Below are 8097 nucleotides of genomic sequence, written 5' to 3'. Positions count from 1 at the left end.
TCACAACTAATTCGTATTGAGTGGATATCATTAGTCATCTTTTCCATTCGTCTCTCGACAGCATCTATCTTTGCAGAAATGGAATCTAAGTCATGGCTAGAATTGGCTCTAGCTGCTTTAGATGATCTAACGATATCTTTTTCTTGGTGCCACTCATGTGAGTGGGAAGCAGTGTTATCAATAATTTTGTAAGCATCAGTTTCGGTTTTCTTCATAATAGAACCACCAACTGCTATATCGATGTCTTTCCTTGTAGTGATGTCGCATCCTTGGTAGAATATTTGTACTATTTGACAGGTGTCTAAACCATGTTGCGGACATTCTCTTAATAACTTTCCAAATCTTGTCCATGCCTCATATAGAGTTTCATTCGGTTTCTGTGTGAACGTAACAATTTCTCCTTGAAGTCTTACGGCTTTAGATGCAGGAAAGAATTGTTTAAGAAATTTTTCAACTAAAACGTCCCATGTATCAATCGCCCCTTCAGGTAACGATTCCAACCAATCTTTGGCTTCTCCCTTTAAAGTCCAGGGAAATAACATGAGATATATCTGTTCATCCTCAACTTCTCTTATTTTAAATAGTGTGTAGATCCTATTAAAGGTACGAAGATGTTCGTTTGGATCTTCTTTCGGTGCACCACTAAATTGGCATTGATTAGTCACCATATGTAGAATTTGTCCTTTGATTTCATAATCTGGCGCATTAATGTCTGGATGAGTAATTGCGTGACCTTGGCCAGTGCGTTTAGCTCTCATTCGGTCTTCCATACTTAAAGGTTCCAGATTCTCCATAATTGAATTTGTTGAATCGGAATCACTAGAGGATTCTGATTTAATGGTTCGTTCCTCAACAATCTCTGTTTGAATGATTGGTGGTTCCGGAGGAAAAATTAATGGTTCAGGATCTATGAATTGTCCCTGAATATTCTCCGGATTCTCAATTGTGAGGTCGGGTTCAAAAAATGGATTATCGGAAATTTGAACTGGAGTACTTGGTCGACTGGATGACGATTCTAAAGAAAAATCAACGGCGGTAATATTTGCTAGATGTCTTGATCTAGTTACAGGTGGTGAACGTACAAAAGGTGGTGAACGTCTTGCTCGGTGCATTCACTGAATATCCTATTAGTTTTTAAAAGGAAAGAAAAATTATATAAGTTATCCAATTAATAGACTTTTCTGATTTTGCCCACGTTTCGAATAGCCAAAAGATGCAGCAGAGGGGCAGGATTCGTTTGGTCTCAATATAATTGAGGACTGTTTGGCTCCAATAACCCGGTCCACGTACAAATCCAACTATTACTACGAACCAGAAAATTTTGATGTCTATCAATTTAACCACTTAAAATAAATTTTCGTAATTTTAAGAAATTTAGATAAGAAGTAGAGAAAATTCTAAGTCCTAAAAACTAGAATAGCGAGAAATAAGAAAGAAAAAGAGCGCGTCGAAAAAGAAAAGGGTTGAAAAATAAAAGGCGTCGAAAAATAAGAAATAATAAAAAAAATGACTTATAGAACTTAAAAACACTCGACTAACCCAACCTTATTACTATCACTAACTTAAAATTATAATCGCAAATTGAGATTACTAATTGGAGTGATAATTGATACATAGGTAAAAGACGTCGAAAAATAAAAATAAGAAAGTAGCGCGTTGAAACTTAAAAAGGCACTAAAAACTAAAAATTAAAAGTTGCTTATAAAAATATTAAAGCTTACAAGAAAAACTATATCCCAAATGGCAATATCTTAAAAAGGAACTAAAACTTAAAAAGGCGTCGCAAAATTCTAAAGCACCTAAATCTTAGTCTAAAGAAAAAGCACTTAAGGGGTTTTACGGCAAAGCCTAAAAATCTAGAAATAAAAATAACTATGGCAAAAACTATGTTTTAAAACTAAAAATGAGCGAAAAATACAAATATTATGCTAAAACAAATAAAAAGGGACAAAATATAAAAATATACTAAAAGTTGTAAAAAGTACAATTTTTATAAAAATATTATTTTTATATTATTTATTTTATAAAACTATTAATTTTATAAACTAATTACACTAATTTAACTAAAAATACAAAATAAAAATAAAAACTAAATTATATAATAAAAATACCCTAATTAGGGTTTAATCTAAATAATAATAATAAAAACCCGTAATAAATGCAGGATTAGGGTTCTGTGTAACCCGTGTCAGACGGCTCCGCGAGTCGCGGTGTTTCCAGTTAAAAACCCCCGCAAGTCGCGAGGTTTGTATTTTCAAACGTGTACCAGGCTAAAATCGTTCGGTTTCTGTTTTTTATTTATATTTTTATATATATATATATATTTTTTATTTTTCTGTTTTTAATTTAATTAAAATATTTATATAATTTAAATAAAACTTATCTTTAAAAACTAAGATAGAAATAAAATACTTTATAACAATCTAAAAAAAATAGATTTATATATATTTATATTTTTTTTTTTGGTTTTTTAAAATTTTTTTATATTTTAAATAAACACAAAAATATTTAAATAAAACTTATATTTTTTATTAAATAAAAATAAAGAAACTTTATAAAACTTAAATATTTAACAAACTCTTAAAAATATTTATATTTTTGTTTTTCTTTTTATGTTTTTGAATATTTAAAACGTATTTTTACAAAAGCGTATTTTTTTATATTAGTAAACTAAAAATAATTTTTTTTTTATATTAGCGTTGCGCTTCCGGCTTTTAAGCTAGATGTTCCCCGGCAGCGGCGCCAAAAATACTTGGTTCTATGCGAGGTGTATATAAAATAGCTTAAATTTTACTAGGAAATACTATTAAATACGATACAATTTTACACAAGATATTTATTTATTTATTGAATGGATATACTTAAACCTTGCTACAACACTTATAGGCAGTGTACCTAATCGTAAAGTAGTGTAGTTTTTAGTAAGTCCGGTTCGTTCCACAGGGAAAAAAAATCTTTAAACAAAGCTTAACGCTATATTAGTTTTATTTTATAAAAATACAAATATATATATAAGTAATATTATTATTATAAAGGGGGGTTTTTACCGTTTAATGACCGGTTTGTCAATTTTAAAAACTTTAGTCGCAGTTAAAACCTGATGTAAAATAATAAAAATCAATATAACTTAATTTAAAGCGTAAAGTAAATAACAATAATGAAATTGCGATAAATAAAAGTGCGATAAAATAAAATTGCGATAATTAAAAAGTACGATAATTAAAAGTGCAATTAAATACAATAACAATAAATAAAAGTGCGATAATTAGAAGTGCAATTAAATATAAAATAAAGGAAATTAAATATGAAATAAAATAATTATGCTTATTTAAACTTCCGTAATCATGATGTTTGACGTGTTGATTTTAGTTTTATGCCCGTGGGTTAATTGTCCTTTGTCCTGGATTATTTAATATGTCCGTCTAGTTTTTGTCCATAACAGTCCATCAGTCATAAATATAAAGTGCGAGTATCCTCATCAAATTATCCTTATACCCGAAGTTAAATATTCTAACTAATTGGGGACTTAAACTGTAACAAGATTTTAATACTTTGTTTAATAATTACACCAGGTTATCGACTGCGTGTAACCCAAGGTTTTAATACTTTGTTAAAAATTATGCCAAGTGTCCTTGTACATAATTTCACCCCTGTTTTAATAATTCTAGTGGCTATTAATCCATTCCCGTGTCCGGTTAAATGAACGATTATTCGTACATATAAATATCCCGCCCATCGTGTCCGATTGAGTGTATATGGCTATTTATAGGGACGTCCAATTGTAAATTTTTATATTAAAATTAACAAACTATCATTTAGTTAAACAAATATAAAGCCCATTAATAGCCCATAGTCTAATTTCCACAAGTGTCGTTCTTTTGTCCAAACCCCAATTATGGTACAAAGCCCAATTACCCAATTTTAGTAATTAGCCCAACATCATGATTACTTCGTTTTAAATAAGCATAATAATAACTTAGCTACGAGACATTAAATTAAAAAGGTTGAACATAACTTACAATGATTAAAAATAGCGTAGCGTTACACGGACAGAATTTTGACTTACACCCTTACAACATTCGCTAACATACCCTTATTATTAGGATTAAAATTAAAATTAAAATTAAAATTAAAATATAAATATAAATATTTACGTATAGATATAGAGAGGATGGATATATGATATTTTTTTAAGTCGAACTGCGCTGGCTTTTATAGGAATTTTCGTCCAGGGGAGCTCCGCGACTCGCGGCATTTTTTGCCTTCAAACTCCGCGAGTCGCGGAGTTTGTTTTTACCGCTCACCCAGCTTTGGCTCTTTGTTTGCCGACGATTTTTAAATATATTATAATATATATATTAATTTTAAGAATTAATTATATATTATATTATATTCATGTGCATAGTTAACTTGTAATTTTTAGTCCGTTGCGTCGAGCGTTGAGAGTTGACTCTGGTCCCGGTCCCGAATTTTCGAACGTCCTTACGTACAATTTAATATCTTGTACTTTGCGTTTTGAATCTTGTACTCTTGCAATTTCGAGACGTTTCTTATCAATAATTGGAACCTCTTTGATTGTCTTTTGTACTTTTGAGCTTTTTGGTCGTTTGCGTCTTCAATTCGTCGAATCTGCCTTTTGTCTTCACCTTTTATTATTTAAACGAATATCACTTGTAAATAGGACAATTGCAACTAAAAGCTTGTCTTTCTTGAGGAATAATGCTATGAAATATATGTTCGTTTTTAGCATTATCAGCATGTCGATCCAGCTAAGATTACCGCTATTCAAAACTGGGAGATACCAAAGACTGCGAAGCATATTCGTCAATTTTTGGGACTTGCCGGTTATTATCGAAGGTTCATAAAAGATTTTTCTCTTCTTGCTAAACCCCTTACGAAGCTAACTCACAAAGGGAAGAAATTTGAGTGGTCCGAAGAACAGGAATCTGCTTTCAAGATTCTAAAGGAGAAATTGACCACAGCCCCGATTCTCTCTTTACCTGAAGGTTCAGACGATTTTGTTGTTTACTATGATGCCTCAAAGCAAGGCTTTGGTTGTGTTTTAATGCAACGTGAAAAGGTTATTGCCTATGCATCTAGACAGTTGAAGAAACATGAGGAGAACTATACCACACATGACCTTGAGTTAGGTGCCGTGGTATTCGCATTAAAGATATGGAGACATTATGTATATGGTACCAAGTTTACGGTGTACACTGACCATAAAAGTCTTCGACACATCTTTGATCAGAAACATCTGAATATGAGGCAAAGCCGATGGCTCGAGTTATTGAACGATTATGACTGTAAAATGAAATATCATCCTGGCAAGGCGAATGTAGTTGCCGATGCTCTTAGCCGAAAAGACGATGTTAAACGTGTTCGTGCTTTAAACCTGAAAATCAAATCGAATCTTATATAGCAAATCTGTGAAGTTCAACTTGAAGCTATCAAACCAACACTTATCGAAGGTAAAGGACCTATCGATTTTGAGAACCAACTCCAAGTGAAAGCCAACGGTACACGGTACTTTGGTAACAGAATTTGGGTTCCTCGCTTCGATAATCTACGTGAACTAGTCTTGGATGAAGCACATAAGACTAGATACTCTATTCATCCCGGTTCTAGGAAGATGTATCACGATGTGAAGAAATTATACTAATGGCCAAACATGAAAGCCGACATTGCTACCTATGTTAGTAAGTGTCTCACTTGTTTGAAAGTCAAGGCTAAACATCAAAAACCTTCTGGTCTGTTGACACAACCCGATATCCCGCAGTGGAAGTTGGAATGTATCACTATGGACTTCGTTACTAAGTTGCCTAAGACTTCAAACGGTAATGATACTATTTGGGTCATAGTTGATCGTCTTACTAAATCTGCACATTTCATACCGATCAAGGAAACTGACAAGATGGAGACATTATCACAACTTTACATTAAAGAAATTGTCTCGCGTCATGGAGTTCATATCTCGATTATTTCTGATCGCGACGACCGATTCGTTTCTAGATTCTGGAAAACTTTACAATCTTCTCTTGGAACTCAACTCGACATGAGTACAGACTATCATCCGCAAACTGATGGTCAAAGTGAACGAACTATTCAAACCTTGGAAGATATGCTACGTGCTTGTGTAATCGATTTCAGCAAAGGATGGGATAGACATCTACCTTTGGTTGAATTTTCTTACAACAACAGTTATTACTCTAGCATTAAAGCTGCACCTTTTGAAGCTTTATATGGCCAGAAATGTAGATCCCCTTTGTGTTGGGATGAACTCGAGGACAGACATTTAACTGGTCCTGAAATTATTCATGAAACTACCGAAAAGATCGTTCAGATTAAGCAACGATTAGAAACTGCCCGTAGCCGACAAAAGAGCTATACCGATAGAAAGCGAAAGGACATAGAATACCAAGTTGGAGATAAAGTCATGTTGAAAGTATCCCCTTGGAAAGGCGTTGTCCGTTTCGGTAAATGAAGCAAACTCAGTCCACGATATGTTGGACCTTTCACAGTCACTCAAAGAGTCGGTCCTGTGGCGTACCGATTGGAACTACCAACTGAACTTAGCCAAGTACACGATGTGTTTCATATCTCAAATCTTAAAAGGTATCTTGCTGATGACACACTTGTTATTCCTTTGGATGATATCCGCATTGATGAGCAAATGCACTTCATTGAAGAACCTATAGAAATCATGGAAGGAGAGGTCAAATAAACGCGTAAAAGCAACATACCTATCGTTAAAGTCCGTTGGAATTCGTGTAGAGGCCCCGAATATACCTGGGAATGCAAAGACCACATGATACGGAAATATCCCCATCTCTTATCAACTGCTGATGCAAACGAGGAATTTACCTAAAACTTCGGGATGAAGTTTTCAATAACGGGGAGGTACTATAACGACCCTCATTTTTCCATTCTATATTTTTCCTTATTAAATGCCCAACTATATAATTAAACTTAACGATTAAACTTTAATTAACGATTGTTAAGTATTAACAATTATAAATTATACTAATTAACTTTGTGTAATTATTGACAAGTTAATACAAAGGATAAAAATAATGAACTATTAAACTTTCGTGAACAAATAAATAACTTTAAAACTTGTACACTTAAAATAATTAAACTTGGATAATTAAGGAACCATTTAAGCTAATTTAAAGTACAAGGTTTAAAACGAAAATTTCCAAAACTCTCCCATGCATGCATGAACCGAATTTTAAAGGGTAAAATTGTGAGGACCCGTCCTAATCCATCCGGACGAAGTCCTTATCGATTATAAACGATTCACAACAGTTGATTACATCGCGAGGTACTTGACCTCTATATGATACATTTTACAAATATTGTACTCGTTTTTTAAAAGACAATCTTTCATTACATCGAAAGTTGACAATACGCATACCATTTCATAATATATCTAACTATAAATGACTTAACAATAATCTTGAAGAACTCAACGACTCGAATGCAACATCTTTCGAAACATGCCATGAATGACTTCAAGTAATATCCTTAAAATGAGCTAATGCACTGCGGAAGATTTATTTCATACCTGAGAATAAACATGCTTTAAAGTGTCAACCAAAAGGTTGGTGAGTTCATTAATTTAACATAAATAATCATTTCCATCATTTTAATAGACCACAAGATTTCATATTTCAATATACATCCCATACATAGAGATAAAATTCATTCATATGGTGAACACCTGGTAACCGACGTTAACATAATATGCATATAAGAATATCCCCATCATTCCGGGATCCTCCTTCGAACATGATATAAATTTCGAAGTACTAAAGCATCCGGTACTTTGGATAGGGCTTGTTGGGCCCGATAGATCTATCTTTAGGATTCGCGTCAATTAGGGTGTCTGTTCCCTAATTCTTAGATTACCAGACTATATAGGGGCATATTCGATTCGATAATCCAACCATAGAATATAATTTTCGAGTACTTGTGTCTATTTCGTAAAACGGTTATAAAAACAGCACATGTATTCTCAGTCCCAAAAATATATATTGCAAAAGCATTTAAAAAGGGAATAATGAAACTCACCATACTGTATTTTGTAGTAAAAAT

General features: G+C 32.8%; 1 non-coding gene across 1 annotated transcript; it reads left to right on the top strand.

Moving 5' to 3' along the window:
- The first annotated feature begins 303 nt into the window (after window positions 1-303).
- LOC139887274 (small nucleolar RNA R71) lies at window positions 304-410 on the top strand. Its single transcript, XR_011773112.1, has one exon. It is a non-coding gene; the product is annotated as a small nucleolar RNA R71 (small nucleolar RNA).
- Window positions 411-8097: the final 7687 nt, after the last annotated feature.

Source organism: Rutidosis leptorrhynchoides, chromosome 1 (assembly GCF_046630445.1).
Source record: "Rutidosis leptorrhynchoides isolate AG116_Rl617_1_P2 chromosome 1, CSIRO_AGI_Rlap_v1, whole genome shotgun sequence".
NCBI lineage: Eukaryota > Viridiplantae > Streptophyta > Magnoliopsida > Asterales > Asteraceae > Rutidosis > Rutidosis leptorrhynchoides.
The sequence above is the reverse complement of the archived record's forward strand: the minus strand, read 5'-3'. Positions and strand labels throughout refer to the sequence as shown.